At 47.4% G+C, this 18,544-nt stretch overlaps 1 long non-coding RNA gene across 2 annotated transcripts; it reads left to right on the top strand.

The window, feature by feature from the left end:
* The first annotated feature begins 8,820 nt into the window (after positions 1-8,820).
* LOC123624545 lies at positions 8,821-18,081 on the top strand. 2 transcript variants are annotated; one of them, XR_006730158.1, is made up of 3 exons: positions 8,821-8,916; positions 9,286-9,371; positions 18,063-18,081. It is a non-coding gene; the product is annotated as an uncharacterized LOC123624545 (long non-coding RNA). The 2 variants fall into 2 exon arrangements; XR_006730159.1 differs by lacking the exon at positions 8,821-8,916 and adding an exon at positions 9,177-9,191.
* The last annotated feature ends 463 nt before the right edge of the window (positions 18,082-18,544 follow it).

The following is an 18,544-nucleotide window of genomic DNA, read 5'->3' as shown; positions in this document are numbered from 1 at the left end:
GTCCCATGTTCCCTAAATTCACTGGAGGGACTGGTCTACACACCAGGGAAAATCTGTGGGATGTCCAAAGTTCAAAAAATACCTGGAGGAACTGGTGTACAAACCAGGGCTCATCTATGAGCTATCCCAGGTTCCATAAGTCCCTGGGGTGACTGCTCTACAGAGCAGGGCTCATCTATGGGGTGTCCCAGGTTGCCAAAATTGCTTGAGGACTGTCTACAGATGAGGGCTCATCTCAGGGCTCTCCCAAGTTCCCTAAATCCCTTGGGGGACTGGTCTACAAACCAGACATCATCTGTGGGATGTCCCATTTTTCCTAAATCCCTTGAGGGACTGGTCTACAGACCAGGGCTAATCTGTGGGCTGTCCCAGTTTCCATAAATCCTTGGCAGTGGACTGACCTACACACCAGAGCTAATCTCTGGGCTGTCCCAGGTTCCTTAAATCCCTGGGGGGACTGTCTATAGACCAGGGCTCATCTGTCAGATGTCCCAGGTTCCCTATATAACTGGGAGGACAGGCCTACAGACCAGGGCTCATCTGTGGGCTGTGCCAGTTCCTTAAATCCTTGGAAAAAGCTGGCCTACAGAACAGGTTCATCTGTTGGCTGTCCTGGGTTCCCTAAATCCCAGGGGGACACTGGCCTATAAACCAGGGCTCATCGGTGGGATGTTCCAGGTTCCCTAAACCACAATGGGGGACTGGCATACAGACTGAGGCTCAACTGTGGATGTCCCAGGTTGCCCAAATCCCTTGAGGACTGATTTACAGACCAGGGCTCATCTGTGGGCTGTCCCAGTGCCATAAATCCCTGGGACAGACTGGGCTACTAACCAGGGCTCATCTCAGTTATGTCCCAGGTTCCCTAAATCTCTGGTGGGACTAGACTACAGAACAGAACTGTCCCAGGTTCCTAAATCCCTGGTGGAACTGGGATACAGAGCACAGCTCCTCTTTGGACTGTACCAGGTTCCCTGAATCCCTGGGGGAGACTGGCCTACAGACCAGGGCTCATCTGTTGGCTGTCCCAGGTTCTCTGAATCCCTCGTGTACTGGCCTACAGACCAGGGGTTAATTCTTGGATGTCCCAGGTTCCCTAAATCCCAGGGGGTCTGGCCTACAGACCACGGCTCATATGCGGGATGTCCCATGACCCTAAATCTCTGGGGGGTACTTGTCTACACACAGGGGCTCGTCTGTGGGCTCTACCAGGTTCCCTAAATCCAAGAGGGGGACTGGCCTACAGCCCAGAGATCATTTGTGATATGTCCCAGACTCCCTAAATCCCTTGCAGGACTGGCCTACAGACCAGGGCTCATCTGTGTGATGTCCCAGGTTCCCCAAATCCTGGGGGCACTGGCCTACAGACCACAGCTCATCTGTGGGATATCCCAGATTCCCCATATCCCAAGGGGGCCTGGATAAAAGACCAGGGCTCATGTGTGGGTTCTCCCAGGTTCCCCAAATTTTTGGGGGGGTGAGAGACCTACATATCAGAGGTCATCTGTGGGCTGTCCTAGGTTCCCTAAATCACTAGGGGTACTGGCCTACAGAACAGGGCTCATCTATGGGATGCCCAAGGTTACCTAAATATCTGGGGGCACTGGTTGACAAAGAAGGGCTCATCTGTGGAATGTCACATGTTCCCTACATCCCTGGGACTGTCTTCAGACCAGGGCTCCTCTGTGGCCTGTAACAGGTTCCCTAAGATCCTGGGGTGACTGGTCTACAGACCAGGGCTCATTTGTGGGGTGTCCCAGGCTGCTGAAATCACTGTGGGACTGTCTACAGACCAGAGCTCATCTGTGGGCTTTCCCAGGTTCCCTAAATCCCAGGGAGGGACTGGCCTACACACCAGGGCCTATCTGTGGGACGCTCGAGGTTCTCTACATCCCAAGGGGGACCAACATAGAGACACGGCTCATCTTTGGGCTGTCCCAGGTTACCTAAATCTTTGGGGGATTACTGCCCTCCACTCCAGAGCTCATCTGTGGGCTGTCCCAGGTTCCCTAAATCCCTGGCGTGACTGTCTATAGACCGAGACTCCTCTGTGGGATTTCCCAGGTTCCCTAAATCACTGTAGGGACTCGCTTGCAGACCAGAGCTCATCTCTGGTATGTCCCAGGCTCCCTAAATCCCTTGGAAGATTGGCCTAGAGACCAGGGATGATCTGTGGGATGTCCCAGCTTCCCTAAATCCCTGCGGGGACTAGCCTACAGAACAGAGTTCTCCCAGGTTCCCTATATCCCAGGGTGGACTGACATAAAGACCAGGACTCATCTATGGGATGTCCCAGGTCCCTACAAGGTGGGTGGAGTGATCTAAAAACTAGGGCTCATCTGTGGGCTGTCCCAGGTTCCCTAAATCCCTGGTGGGACTGGTCTACAAACCAGAGCTGATCTGTGGGCTGTTCCAGGTTCCCTAAATCCCTGAGGGTACCTGTGTACAGACCAGGGCTCATCTCTAGGCTGTCCAAGGTTCCCTAAATCCCTGGGGGGGACTGGTGTACAGACCAGGGCTTATCTGTGTGATGTATCAGGTTTCCTAAATCACCTTGGCAGAAGTGGCCCGTGGACCAGGGTTCATGTGTGGGATGTCCCAGGTTGCCTAAATACCTGGGGTGCCTGGGCTACAGACCACAGATCTTCTGGGGACTCTCCCAGGAGTCCCAATTTGTGGTCCACTGTGATTGCCACTAGGTTACCTCAATGCATGTCTTTCTTCCTTTTCTGTAAGAGATCAGGATCTCGCTGGGCAGGGCATCTAAGAAGGCTTTTTCTTCCTGGCTCCTGGACATCCCAGGGTGGAGACAGGACTCAGTGATAAGCAGAGGGCCACTGGAATTCCTGCGCTGACCTGGAAGGGAAGAGCCGCCATTCCCCATCTCTTCCTCATTATCAGGTGTCAAGCACGTGTGTGATGGCCAGAGCCCTTGCTACTGTGGGCCAGGAGGCTGTTCCAGTGGTAGCTGTGGGAGGCAAGAGGAAGGTGGTAGGAAACCAGGGTTGGCTCTCTCTGCCCACATAGGGTACCTCAGTCATTTCTGGACACATCCAGGCTCCTGTCTCCCACCCTGAAGTCTCACTCCTCTGAGCTCCCCTGAGCTCGCCCATCTGTAATGTGGCTACATCTACCCTATGTTCTGTACTGAGGGAGGTGAGTTGCATTAAAAACTTCAAAAACTGTAGGTAAAATGGCTCCTCTCATGTTTTGTATAAAAGTGTCTTCCCCAAACTTCACTTGAATTCAGAAGAGCAACCTGCATGCAGCCCCAGGCCCATCCCCACCTCACACAGTCCTGTGTCACTGCAGGTGCCCTGGGCAAGGGAGCAGCCCGGGATGTGCAAGGGTGTGCACCCCATGGTTGAGAGTGGGGCCCCCTGCCTCCTGGTCACTTCCTGACAGACAGCAGAGACTGTGACTATGCAGACTCTGCACCAAGGTCACAGGTCACAGGTTGTCCTCACAGACTGCACCAAGTGTGACTGCTCAGATTCCAGGCCAGGGTCACAGGTCATCCTGACAGAAGCAACGGGCCCTGTTCAGAGTCCACGCACAGGACACAGGTCGTCCGAAATTCAAATTCCAACCACAATGACATACCCACTCACACGCACTAGAAAGGTTATTGTTGAAAACAACTGAAGATATCTGTTGGCAAGGACGCAGAAAACCTGGATACCCTTAAACACTGCCTGTAGAAATATAAAATGGTACAGCCTGTGTGTAAACTAGTTGAATCTTCCCTCAAAAATTTACGTGCAGAATTACCATAGCTCAACAATTCCATTCCAAGGTACATACTCCAAAGGTTAGAAAACAAGTGTTCAAACAAGAACTTGTACATGAATATTTATAACAGCCCTGTTCACAATAGCTGAAAGGTGCAAACAACCCAAACGTCCATCAACAGATGGATGGATAAGCAAAATTAGGTATATCATAACCTGATATATTATTCAGCCATAAAAAGGAAAGAGAAAACTGAAAGGGAGCAGCTGTTATGGGCACAATATGGCAGTACCTCAAAAATTAAGCATGGAATTCACTTACAACACAGTGATTCCACTTCTGGGTATATACTGAAAAGAACTGAAAACAGGGACTTGAACACCCATGTTCATGGCAGCATTATTCACTGTCCCAAAAGGTGGAGGCAACACAAGTGTCCACTGACAGATGAGTAGAAAAATAAAATGTGGCTGGGCGCGATGGCTCATGCCTGTAATACTAGCCCTCTGGGAGGCCAAGGCGGGTGGATCGTTCGAGGTCAGGAGTTTGAGACCAGCCTGAGTGAGACCCTGTCTCTAGTAAAAATAGAAATAAAAATTATCTGGACAACTAAAAAATATATATATAGAAAAAATTAGCCGGGCATGGTGGCACATGCCTGTAGTCCCAGCTACTTGGGAGGCTGAGGCAGTGGGATCACTTAAGTCCAGGAGTTTGAGGTTGCTGTGAGCTAGGCTGACACAACGGCACTCTAGCCTGGGCAACAAAGTGAGACTCTGTCTCAAAAAAAAAAAAAAGAAAGAACAATAAAATGTGGTCCATCCACACAACGAAATATAATTCAGCCTTAAAAATGAGGAAATTCTGACATACATAACAACATCGTGCTAAGTGAAACAACCCAGGCATACAACAACAAATAGAGTATGGTCTACTTATGAGGTAGCTGGAGTAGTTTCCAGGGGCTAGGACTAGAGAAAATACGAAGTGGGTGTTTAACAAGCACAGGGTTCCACTTGGGGAAGAAGAAAAAAATTCTGGAGATGGATGGAGGTGATGGTTATGCAACAATGTTCATGTGGTTCATGCCACTGAAGTGTGCACTTAAGAATGGTGAATGCTGTATGTATTTAATCATACAGAAAAAAGGAATGAAGTACTGATGTATATTACAACATGGATGAACCTCAAAAACGTCCTACATGACGTTTGCCCTGAGTCCATTTATATAAAATGTCCAGAGCAGGCAAATCCACGGAGATGAGAAATATATTAGTGCTTGCCAGGGACTTGGGGGACAGGGAAAGGAAAGTGACTTCGTAACGGGCTTTGAGTTTCCTTCAGAGGAAGAAAAAAACATCTGTAACTATTAATAAATAGATGGTTGCACAACACGGGCAATGTACGACACTCCATTGAATTATATATTCACAAGTGGTAAAAATGGTGAAATTTTCAAAGGTGCTTTCAAATATTTATATACATTGTCATAATATGGACTAGGACTTTATCACTTAACTATATCGATTGGTGATGTAAACATAAATGTGCAAACCTGAGATACCTTGCAACTGCTGTGCACACACATAGGGCTAGAGAATTACAGTAAGGTAATATGTGGTTCAGTAAACTCTTATGAAATTTCCATGATGAACTGAGTCATTTGCTTTTCATTTGGCAGTGAGATTTAATTTTTCTTTCCTAATTATCCCAAATATAAACCCTGTGTTTAGGTACTATTTCCATGGTTTATATACAAATCGAATGTGATTCTTACACACGATATATCAAATAATAATTTTTAGGGGGGGTCTGGGAGTGGTGGCTCATGCATATAATCCTACACTCTGGGACGGCAAGGTGGGAAAATCGTTTGAGCTCAGGAGTTCGGGATCGGCCTGAGCAAGAGCGAGACCCCATCTCTACTAAAAATAGTAAGAGACTAGCTGGGCAACTAAAAATATATAGAAAAAATTAGCCAGCTATGGTAGCGCATGCCTGTAGCCCCAGATACTTGGGAGGCTGAGGCAGAAGGACGGCTTGAGCCCAGGATTTTGAGGTTTCTGTGAGCTAGGCTGATGCCATGGCACTCCAGCCTGGGCATCACAGTGAGAATCTGTCTCAAAAGAGAGAAAGAAAAAGAGAAATCTTTTTGTCTTTTGAAAAATCACATCATCCACTTTTTCTACTGTTAGATATTACAAACTGCTGTGACTTTAAAGGTGTAGCTGGGCAAAGCCTTAGAAAATTTGCTAAGGGTGTCCAATGTGTGGACAGGTTGACAGAACATGAACAAAAGACCCGAGACACCAAAAGCCTTCTGTGCACCTAAAAATGAAAGCAGAGTAGACTGCAGGCAGCTGGGGTAGACTGCATGGGAGAGGGTAGCAGGCAGGACCACCCAGGGTCTGCAGGCCATGGCCAGTCCTGTGCTGCTCAGGAGGAAACCCTGCCCACACCCATCTTGGAGTCATCTCTGCTCTTTAGATCTGCCAAGGCTGAGAAACTGAGGGATAGTTTCAGAAACAGTTCCAGAAAAAGAAAACTGGAACTGAAGGGAAAGACACATTTTTCTCCCAGTTGGGGATGGCAGTGAAGCTGGCCTGGTGGATTGGACTGTCAGGGAGAAAGGTGTATTTCCTGATTTGGGGTTAAAGGGGATGACCTGGGAGTGTGTGGCTGCTGCGAAACACATGGTAAAACACACGGGAGTACTTACCATGAAGTAGCAGACCTCACACAGCAATGACCCTGGAGACTCTGAAGGCAGGACACAGAGGACTTTGTGCTGTGATGGCACGTTCCCTGGAAGGATGAAATTAGTATAAGGAAACTACATTTATGAACAACCACCTGAACACCCTGCCAGTAAAACAGAGATGACAACGAACTCCCTCACAGAGGCTGAGCCAAACCCACGTCCAGCTCAGAGTCTGATACCGCATTAGGGTGGAGAGGCCACCGCGTGGACGTCACACCCGTGGCCACCACGTCCTGGGCATGGGGGACCTCAGTGCCGTGGAAACTGTGCGTTCCTCGTTTCCAAATGTCCACACGGAGCCCCTCCCGGTTCTCTGAGGACCGGCCGCCCCTCAGCAGGCGGCTGCAGACAGGAAGGCGGTGCTCATGGGGCTCGGACAGGAAGGTTGAAGTCACCCTCGGGGCCTCACGTCTGAGTGAGGACAAGGAGGTCGCACTCGCTCAAGTCTGAGGCAAGGCCGGCAGGCAGCAGGGAACCGGCGCCTGCTGGGCGAGGCTAACATGGCGGCACTGCGTCCTCTCACGCCACGTGCAACGCTGCGTGCAAAGCCGCAGGGCATGACGGTCATTCCGCCCCCTGTCGCCCGCACTTCCCCTGCAGCCCTCGGTGCTCATGGGGCGGGGGACGGTGGAGAGCACTCCCTCCTGGCCTTGCTGGGGAACCAGTTAAAATCCGAGTTCAGCATCTTTGGAGCCAGGATTTGGAAATTCAAACTCAGATGGGCTCATTGTCCTGTGACTTTCAGAAAAACGGGGAGGCCCCTGGGAGGGGCCTCTGCTTAAAGGGCCCTCAGCTGAAAGGACCTCACCTAAAGCGGACTCACCATACAGGGACCTGCACTGAAAGTGCTCTCAGGTGAGTGGGTCTCGCCTGAGAGGAGCCTCACCTGGGGGGGAGTCCTCAGCTGAAAGGGCCTCACCTGTAAGGGGCCTCTTCTCTTCTCAGAGGCCCCTCACCTGAGAGGCCCCTCAGCTGAAAGGGCTTCCGCTGAAAAGGGTCTCGGCTGAGAGCGTCCCTCAGCTGAAAAGGACATCACCTGACAGGGTCCCCAACTGAGAGGGGCCTCACCTGGGAAGGACCTCAGCTTAAAGGGGCCTCAGCTGTGAGTGCCTCAGTTGAAGTAGCTACTGAGAGGCTTCACCTAAAGGAGCCTCATCGGAGAGGTGACTCACCTGAAAGCAGCCAAAGTTGAAGGGGCCTTACCTGAAAAGGACTGAAAGGGGCCTCACCTGACAGGGCCTCAGCTGGAGGGACCTAGCTAACAGGGCCTTACCTGAAAAGGTCTTCACCTGAGGGGGGGGCCCAGCTGAAAGCAGCCTCACCTGAAGTGCCTCACCTGAAACGGCCTTTCCTGAGAGGGTCCGAAGGGTCCTTGACATTGCAGACATCCGCGTGGCCATGGCAGACGCAGAGGCCGCCGGTGCTGATGTCCTTGGTGCCGTAATAATACTGCACTGCAGGCCCCTGAGCGCCAGGGCCCAGGCTCACCCACCCGCGTCCCAGGGCCTCAGGCCCAGGCCCCGCTGGCCCCATGCCTGCATCCGTGGTGCACACGTGCCCATCAGCCCAATAGCGTATGCTGGGCCCAGGTCCTCAGGTCACCCAGGCCTATTGGGATGAGCCCCTGAAGGAGCAGAGGCTCTTGGGGGCTGAGGGTCCTTCTGGGCTGGGGGCTGGAGGTGGGCTTATGCTGCCATAGGTGTCCCCAAAAGCCCCCAGAGACTTAGCACCGGGCAGCTCCACCCCCACCCACAGCAGGAGTGGCTCCCTGCGGGTCGGGACCATAGCCCCCCAGGAGAGGTCTCTGGCCCCTAAAAACTGTCAAGGGCGACAGGCTGACCATGGAGTGGGCAGGCGGGGGGCACATTGATCCTCCCAGGATAGGGCGAGTGCCTTGGTGGGACCCCACCGTCAGACCCCCGGTGTGCATGTCCCATGTAGATATCCCCAAGTCCCATCCACCTGGGGGGCAGCCGGTCTCTAGGCTCAGCCCCTACATGACAATGAGGAGGGGGTGTAGTTTCCAGGGAGGGAGACAGGGCCCTACACACACACACTGCAGTGCAGGGAACAAAGGGGAAAAGGCCCCGGGGGCCTGCTGGGAGTTCTCTCCATCCCCGCCCCCGTCTGCACCAGAACCCAGCTCCCAACAGGAGTGGGGGGCTCCCGACACAGGGCAGAGTCTCAGCTGGCGCATACCTCTGCTCTCAGGTGGGGCGGGATGGCAGGGGGCGGAGCACCCGTCATGCCCTGCGGCTTTGCACGAGGCTTTGTACGCAGCATTTCACGTGCCGTGAGAGGACGCAGTGCCGCCATGTTAGCTTTACCCCCGCAGGCGCCGCCTCCCTGGCGCCTGCCTGTCTGGCCTCAGACCCGAAGGGAATGCGACCTCTTGGTCCTCTCTCAGACTTGAGGCCCCCAGGGTGAGTTCAACCTTCCTGTCCGAGCCCCACAGGCACCGCCTTCCTGGCCGCAGCCGCCTTCCTGTCCGCAGCCGCCTGCTGAGGGGCATCCGGTCCTCAGAGACGCGGGAGGGGCTCCGTGTGGACATTTGGAAATGGGGAACGCACAGTTTCCACCACACTGTGGTCCCCCATGCCCAGGACGTGGTGGCCACGGTTGTGACGTCCACGCAGTGGCCTCTCCACCCTAATGGGGTATCAGACTCTGCGCTGGATGTGGGTCTGGCTCAGCCTCTGTGAGGGAGTTCGTTGTCATCTCTGTTTTACGGGCAGGGTGTTCAGGTCGTTGTTTATAAATGTAGTTTCCTTACAGGAATTTCATCCTTCCAGGGAACGTGCCATCACAGCGCAAAGTCCTCTATGCCTTGCCTTTAGAGTCTCCAGCGTCATTGCTGTGTGAGGTCTGCTACTTCATGGTAAGTACTCCTATGTGTTTTACCATGTGTTTCGCAGCAGCCACACACTCCCAGGTCATCCTCTTTAACCCCGAATCAGGAAATACACCTTTCTCCCTGACAGTCCAATCCAGCAGGCCTACTTCACCGCCTTCCCCAACTGGGAGAAAAGTGTGTGTTTCCCTTCAGTTCCAGTTTTCTTTTTCTGGAACTGTTTCTGAGACTATCCCTCAGTTTCCTAGCCTTGGCAGATCTAAAGAGCAGAGATAACTCCAAGGTGGGTGTGGGCAGCACTTTTTCCTGAGCAGGACAGGACTGCCATGGCCTGTAGACCCTGAGCGGTCCTGTCTGCTACCCTCTCCCATGCAGTCTACCCCAGCTGTTGGCAGTCTACTCTGCTTTCATTTTTAGGTGCACAGCAGGCTTTTGGTATCTCAGGGGTTTTATTAGGGTTCCGTCAACCTGTCCACACACTGGACACCGTTAGCAAATTTTCTAAGGCTTTGCCCAGCTAGACCCTTAAAGTCACAGCAGTTTGTAATATCTAACAGTAGAAAAAGTGGATGATGCGATTTTTCAAAGCACAAAACCTTTCTTTTCTTCTTTCTTTTGAGACAGTCTCACTGTGTTGCCCAGGCTGGGGTGCCATGGTGTCAGCCTAGCTCACAGAGACCTCAAAATCCTGGGCTCAAGCCATCCTTCTGCCTCAGCCTCCCAAGTATCTGGGACAACAGGCATGCATTACCATACCCCGCTAATTTTTTCTATATATTTTCAGTTGTCCAGCTAGTCTCTTACTATTTTTAGTAGAGATGGAGTCTGGCTCTTGCTCAGGCCGGTCCCGAACCCCTGAGCTCAAAGGATCCACCCATCTCGACATCTCAGAGCCTAGGATTGTAGGCGTGAGCCACTGCTCCCGGCCCCCCCCCAAAAAATTATTATTTGATATATCGTGTGTAAGAATCACCTTTGATTTATATATAAACCAAGGAAATAGCTAAATACAGGATTTATATTTGGGATAATTAGTAAAGAAAAATTAAATCTCCCTGCCAAATGAAAGGCAAATGACTCAATTGATCATGGATATTTTATAAGAGTTTATTGAACCACATATTACCTTACTGTAATTCTCTAGCCGTGTGTGTGCACATGTGCATGCGCACCAGTTGCAAGGTATCTCAGGTTTGCACACTTATGTTTACATCACCAATCGATATAGTTAAGTGATAAAATCCTAGTCCATATTATGACAATGTATATAAATATTTGAAAGCACTTTTTAAAATTTCACCATTTTAACACTTGTGAATATATAATTCAATGGAGGGTCGTACATTGCCCGTGTTGTGCAACCATCTATTTATTAATAGTTACAGATGTTTTTTTTCTTCCTCTGAAGGAAACTCTAAGCCCGTTACAAAGTCACTTTCCTTTCCCTGTCCCCCAAGTCCCTGGCAAGCACTAATCTATTTTTCATCACCATGGATTTGCTTGCTCTGGACATTTCATACAAGTGGAATCATAATATGTGGGCTTTTGTGTCTGATTTCTTTCACTTAGGATGTTTTCAAGGTTCATCCATGTTGTGATATACATCATTACTTCATTCCTTTTTTCTGTATGAGTAACTACAGCATTCACCATTCTTTTTTTTTTTTTTTTTTTTTTTTTTTGAGACAGGGTCTCACTTTGTTGCCCGGACTAGAGTGAGTGCCATGGCATCAGCGTAGCTCACAGCAACCTCAAACTCCTGGGCTTAAGCGGATCCTACTGCCTCAGCCTCCCCAGTAGCTGGGACTACAGACATGCGCCTCCATGCCCGGCTAATTTTTTGCTATATGTATTTTTTTTACTTGGCCAGATAATTTCTTCCTATATTTAGTAGAGACGGGGTCTCACTCAGGCTGGTCTTGAACTCCTGACCTCGAGCGATCCACCCACTTCAGCCTCCCAGAGGGCTAGGATTACAGGCCTCAGCCACCTCGCCGGGCCAGCATTCACCATTCTTAAGTGCACACTTCAGTGGCACGAACCACGTCCATGTTTTTTTGTAACTGTGACTGCCATTCATCTCCAGAATTTCTTTCATCATCCCCAAGTGGAACCCTGTACTTGTTAAACACTTACTTCATATTTTCTCTTCCCCCAGCCCCTGAAAACTACTCCAGCTACCTCATAAGTAGAGCATACTCTATTTGTCGTGTGCCTGGGTTGGTTCACTTAGCACAATGTTGTTGCGTTTGTCAGAATTTCCTCATTTTTAAGGCTGAATTATATTTGATTGTGTGGGTGGACCACATTTTATTTTTCTACTCATCTGTCAGTGGACACTTGTGTTGCTTCCACCTTTTGGCACAGTGAATAATGCTGCCATGAACATGGGTGTTCAAGTCCCTGTTTTCAGTTCTTTTCAGTATATACCCAGAAGTGGAATAACTGTGTTGTAAGTGAATTCCATGCTTAATTTTTGAGGTACTGCCATATTGTGCCCATAACAGCTGCTCCCTTTCAGTTTTCTCTTTCCTTTTTATGGCTGAATAATATATCAGGTTATGATATACCTAATTTTGCTTATCCATTCATCTGTTGACGGATGTTTGGGTTGTTTGCACCTTTCAGCTATTGTGAACAGGGCTGTTATAAATATTCATGTACAAGTTCTTGTTTGAACACTTGTTTTCTAATCTTTGGAGTATGTACCTTGGAATGGAATTGTTGAGCTATGGTAATTCTGCACGTAAATTTTTGAGGGAAGATTCAACTAGTTTACACACAGGCTGTACCATTTTATATTTCTACAGGCAGTGTTTAAGGGTATCCAGGTTTTCTGTATCCTTGCTGACAGATATCTTTAATTTTTTTTAACAATAGCCTTTAAAGCGTGTGTGAGTGGTTATGTCATTGTTGTTGGAATTTGAATTACCATAATAACTAATAACGTGTAATATCTTCTTATGTGCTTTTTGGCCAATTTGTTATTTTGTGTGTGTGTGTGTGTGTGTAGTGTGAATTTTAGGCTCTTTATCCATGTTGTTATTTGGTTGTTTGACTTTTTCCTGTTCAGTCTTAAAAGCTACTTATATATACTGGATAGGAGATCCTCATCAGATATATAACGTGCTTCTGTCAGTTGTCATCTTTCTGGGTGGTGTCTTTGGATTTCCAAAGGTTTTTAATTTTGAGGAAATTTTTCTTTAATGGCTGTGCTTGTGGTGTCAGATCAAAGAAACCATTCTTATGCCCAACGTTATGAAAGTTTATCTCCATGTTTTCTTCTAGGGTTTATGTTTTCACCTTTTACATTTAGGCCTATGGACCATTTTGAGGTCAGTTTTTCTGTTTGGTATGCTGTCAGGGTACAGTTTCATTCCTGTGCGTGTGGATAGTTGTCTGACATTGCTTGTGGAATTTAGGGACCTCAGGGCTTGTACACAATCAATTGACCATAGAGGTATGAATTTATATCTGGACCCTCAGTTCAATTTCATTGATCTATGTGCGTACCTTCATGCCAGTATCATCCTATTTTGATTGTTGTTGCTTTGCAGTAAAATTTAACATTCAATATAGGGAAGTGTGAACCTCCATGTTTGTCTTTCTTTTTCAAGAAGGTTTTGGTTATTTGTATGCCCTTAAAATTCCATTTTAATATTAGGATCAGTTTGTCCCTTTTTGCTGAGAGGCCTTTTTGGATTTTTGTAGGGATTGCATTGGGTTTGAGATCACCTGTGCCGTATGGCCATTTTGAAACATATTAAGTCTCCAGTCGATGAACATGGAGTGTCTTGACATTTGTTTAGATTTTCTTTAGCTTTTTTCAATAATGTTTTGTAGTTTTCCACATACAGGTCTTGCACATTTGTTAATTTTTTTCTCGAGTGGGTTATTTTTGTTGATATAATTCAAATGGAATTTTTGTCTTAATTTCATTTCCATGTTCTTGATCACCAGAGTACAGAAATAAAACGGATTTCTGTGTATTGAAAGGTTGTTCTGTTACCTATCCGTTTTTGTTTGCTGGTTCAAATAAATTTTTTGAATTCTTTGGGATTTTCTATATTTAAGGTGATGTGATTTGGAATCTGTGAATAGATTTACTTTCCATTCATGTATGGATGCATTTTTATTTCCCATTCTTCTCTAATTGTTCTGTATAGAACTGTCAGTGCAATCTTATTTTTTTCTTTCAAAATACTAATTAAGGTGGTACAAGTATTTTTGTTACATGGCTATGTGTGTAGTGCTGAAGTCAGAGGTGGTGGTGTGTCCGTCATCAGAATATAGTGTTCATGTGGGCAAGTTTTTATTCTACACCCACTGTCCATTCCTCCCCCTTCTAGGTTTTCATGTCCTTTATATTGCCATGTGCCTCTGTGTATCCACGTAGTAGCTCCCACTTATTTGTGAGAACATAGGGTGTTTTGTTTTCCATTCCCGAGATAGTTCATTTAGGGTAATGGTCTCCAGTTCCCCTCACATTGCTGCAAATGACATTATTTCATTCTCTTTTGTTTTTTGAGATAGGGTCTCCCTCTAGTGGCCGTGATAGAGTGCAGTGGCATGATCATAGCTCACTCGAAGCTCAAGTGATCCTCTGGGCTCAACTGATCCTCCTGTCTTAGCCTCCTGAGTAGCTGGGACTACAGATACATGCCACATTCCCCAGCTAATATTTTTATTTTTTTAGAGACTGGGTCTCACTCTTGTTAAGGCTGGTATTTCATTCCTTTTCATGGCTGAGTAGCACACTGTGATATTTATACATGTATTTGTGTGTGTGTGTGTACACACACTCACACACATTTTTGTCCCCTTATGAATTTAATGGCACTTAAGTTGATTCCACATCTTTGCAATTGTGAAGTGTGCTGTGCTCAACATTTGGGTGCTGGTGTCTTTTGGATAAAATGACTTCATTTCCTTTGGCTAGATACCCAGGAGTGGGATTGCTGGATTGAATGGTAGGTCTACATTTCTTTCTTTGAGGAGTCTCCATAATGTTTTCCATAGAGGTTCTACTATTTTGTAGACTGACCAGTGCATCAGCGTTCCTTTCTCTATGCATCTGTGGCAGCATCTGTTGTTTTTTGTGTTTTTTTTTTTTTTTTTTTTTTTTTTTTGAGGCAGAGTCTCTCTTTGTTGCCCAGGCTAGCGTGATTGCCGTGGCGTCAGCCTAGCTCACAGCAACCTCAAACTCCTGGGCTTATGCAATCTTACTGTGTCAGCCTCCCGAGTAGCTGGGACTACAGGCATGTGCCACTATGCCCGGCTAATTTTTTCTCTATATATTTTTAGTTGTCCAGATAATTTCCTTCTATTTTTAGTAGAGACGGGGTCTCGCTCTTGCTCAGGCTGGTCTCGAACTCCTGACCTCGAGCGATCCACCCGCCTCGGCCTTCCAGAGTGCTAGGATTACAGGAGTGAGCCACCACGCCTGGCCATGTTTTTTGTCTTTTTAATAATGGCCATTCTGATTGGGGCAAGGCGCTTCCTTATGGTAGTTTTAATTTGCATTTCTCCATGATTAACAATGTTTAGCAGTTTTTCATGTTTTTTGGCAGTTTGTCTATCTTCTTTTCAAAAACTTCTGGTCTTTTGCCCACTTTTTGATGAGGATGTTTACTTTTTTCTTGCTGATTTGTTTGGGTCTTTGCATATTCTGGATATCAGTCTTTTGTCAGATGCATAGTTGCAAATATTTTGGCCCATTCCGTAGGCTGTGTATTCACTGCTTTGATTATATCCTTTGCTGTGCACAAGTTTCCTAATTTAATTAAGTCCTGTTGATTTATTTTTGTTGTTGCTATATTTGGCTTTGGGGTCTTAGTCATAAATTCTTTGACTTGGCTGATGTCTAAAAAGGTTTGCCTACTTTTTCCCTAGAATTTTTATGGTTTCATACTTTTCATTTAACTCTTCAATGCACCTTGAATTGATTTTTGTATATAGTGAGAGAGGTACCCTGTTTCCTTTTTCTGCATATGGATATCCAATTTTCCCAGCGCTGTTTATTGAATAGGGCTTCCTTTCCTCAGTGCATGTTTTCTGCTTTGTCAAAAATCAGTTAGTTGGTGCTAGGTAGATGGTTTAATGTCTGGGTTCTTTATTTTGTTCTCTTGGATTAGTCTCAGTTTTTTACACCAGTACCATGGTGTTTGGGTTCCTGTAGCCTTGTAATATAATTTGATGTCACGTAATGTCATATCTCCAGGTTTGTTGTTCAGTATAATGTTGCATGCAGAGGTGAAAGTGAGCACCTCTGCTTTGTCCCTGATCTTAGTGGCAAAAGCTGTGGTTAGGGCTTAGGGTTTTTACAGTTAGGGTTAGTGTTAGAGTTGGGGTTGGGTCCTGTTAATAATTCAGTATCTTTTGGTCACAAGGATTCTGTTTTGTTAGTCTTATGATCTATGTTTATTTTTTTCCTAACATAAATGCTGGTCATTTGTATCTAAAGTCCTGGAACTCAGTTGTAAGGTTTCTCTGAGGTTTGCCTGGCTAAGAGGGGTCCATTCAGTTGGCATGGGGCTTAGGGTTTTATTTTAATTTACATTACCATGCTTTCACTAGTATAATTTAGTAATGCTTTCTTTATGTATGCGTGGGAGGAAACAGCCAGGAAAAATGACTAAATCACCAAGAGGTGGCTCTGAGTTCAGGCTTGCATACTATCTTCAAGTGAAACAAAGAAAGAATGGGTATCATGGGGGTCAGTACTGAGGAGGTAACCAGGAAAAGCAAGGTAAGCAAGAGCAAGCATTGTTGTTCAGACTTAAGTGGTGCCTGCCTTCCGCATTGCTAAGAATCCCTCATGATATAGTCATTCTTCTCTTCTTGGTATGAGAGGGAGACACCTTTACAAATGGAAGTAGGTCTCCTTCACAGATGTAAATTTCCGTGACAAAAAGGTAACTTCTGGCCTGTTTTCAGCGCTTCTCCTGGGTGTGCAGTGTTTCAAAATTATCAGCTCAAAATAATGCTTACATTGGGCTGGGCATGTTGGCTCATGCCTATGATCCCAACATTTTGGGAGCCCAAGGCAGGAGGCTCCATGGAGCCCAGGAGTTCAAGACTAGCTGGGGCAATACAGCAAGGACCCATCTGTACACACACATACAAAGTTATTTGGCAGTGGTAGCTCATGCCTGTAATCCCAGCTACTTGAGAGGCTGAGGATCACTTCAGCCTGGAAGTTCAAGGTGGCAGTGATCTGCGTTTGTGCCACTGCACTCCCGCCTGGGTGACAGAGACCCTGTCCAAAATACTAACAATGATAAAAAGAGCTATATCTTGGAGTGACATATTCTAGTCTTCTACACTGGCTTCCAAAGTGACTGTATACCATTATGCATTCTACCAGCAATGAATGAGAATTCCTGCCCTTCCTCCAGCAATGGTTTGTCCTTTTTTTTTTTTTTAAAGAGTTTATTCATTCTAGCAGGCGTGCTGTGGTATCTCATTGCTGCTGTAATCTGCTATTCCCTAACGATATGTGATGCTGAGCATCTCTTTGTATGATTCTTTGCCATGTATGTATCTTCTTTGGTCAGGTGTGTGTTGAGATATGTACCCCTTTTTAATCGGGGTGTTAAAACTCTTGTTGAGTTTTAAGACTTCTTTTTATATGTAGAATGTGAATTATTCCTTCAGTATGTATCTTGCACATATTTCTTATCATTCTTTGGCTTGTCTTTTTATTCTCTGAACTTGGTCTTTCACAGAGTATAAATATTGAACATTATAACAGCCATGGTATTATTTTTTCTGTTGTGGATCAGATTCTTTTTGTTGTTGTTGTGTGTTAAAACCCATCACCAAACCCAAGGCCATGTAAATTTTCTTCTTTGTTTCTTCCCCGAATCTGTAAAGTTTTGCATTGCAGTTGAAGTCTGAGGATGATTTTGAATGAATTTTGATGTCAGTTGTAAAGTTTATATCTACACTTATTTCATTCCATATGTTTTTCCCTTAATTGTTCCCTCCTTCCCGTTTTTTTCTGAAAGACACAGGACAGTGAGGCCACCTGAGTTTGAATTTGCAGATCCTGGCTCCGAAGACGCTGAACTTGGAATTTAACTGGTTCCCCAGCAAGGCCAGGAGGAAGTGCTCGCCACTGTAGGCCCCGCCCTATGAGCACCAAGGGCTTCAGTGCTGGTGCGGGCTGGCAGAGGGCGGAGCACCCGTCATGCCCTGCGGGTTTTCACGAGGCTTTGTACGCAGCATTGCACGTGCCGTGAGAGGACGCAGTGCCGCCATGTTAGCTTAGCCCCCGCAGGCGCCGCCTTCCTGGCGCCTGCCAGCCTTGCCTCAGACCCGAAGCGAGTGGGACCTCCTTGTCCCCACTCAGACATGAGGCCTCGAGGGTGAGTTAAACCTTCCTGTCCGAGCCCCACGAGCACCGCCTTCCTGTCCGGAGCCGCCTGCTGAGGGGCGGCCAGTCCTCAGAGAACTGGGAGGGGCTCCGTGTGGATATTTGGAAACGGGGAACCCACATTTTCCACCACATTGAGATCCCCAAGCCCAGGACGTGGTGGCCACGGGTGTGATGTCCAAGCGGTGGTCTCTCCACCCTAATGGGGTATCAGACTCTGGCTGGACGTGGGTCTTGCTCAGCCTCTGTGAGGGAGTTTGTTGTCATCTCTGTTTTACGGGCAGGGTGTTCAGGTCATTGTTCATAAATGTAGTTTCCTTACGGGAGTATCATCCTTCCAGGGAACGTGCTGTTGCAGCGCAAAGTCCTCTGTGTCCTGCCTTCAGAGTCTCCAGCGTCATTGCTGTGTAAGGTCTGCTACTTCATGGTAAGTACTCCTATGTGTTTTACCATGTGTTTTGCAGCAGCCACACGCTCCCAGGTCATCACCGTTAACCCTGAATCAGGAAATACACCTTTCTCCCTGACAGTCCAATCCACCAGGCCTGCTTCACCACCTTCCCTAACTGGGAGAAAAATGTGTCTTTCCCTTCGGTTCCAGTTTTCTTATTCTGGAACTGCTTCTGAGACTATCCCTCAGTTTCCCAGCCTTGGCAGATCTAAAGAGCAGGCATGACTCCAGGGTGGGTATGGGCAGCGCTTCCTCCTGAGCAGCACAGGACTGCCATGGCCTGCAGACCCTGAGCGGTCCTGCCTGCTACCCTCTCCCATGCAGTCTACCCCAGCTGCCTGCAGTCTACTCTGCTTTCATTTTTAGGTGCAC

The sequence above is a fragment of the Lemur catta genome, chromosome 19 (assembly GCF_020740605.2).
Source record: "Lemur catta isolate mLemCat1 chromosome 19, mLemCat1.pri, whole genome shotgun sequence".
In the NCBI taxonomy this organism is placed as follows: domain Eukaryota; kingdom Metazoa; phylum Chordata; class Mammalia; order Primates; family Lemuridae; genus Lemur; species Lemur catta.
Note: the sequence above shows the minus strand (reverse complement) of the source record. Positions and strands in the feature narration are given on the sequence as shown.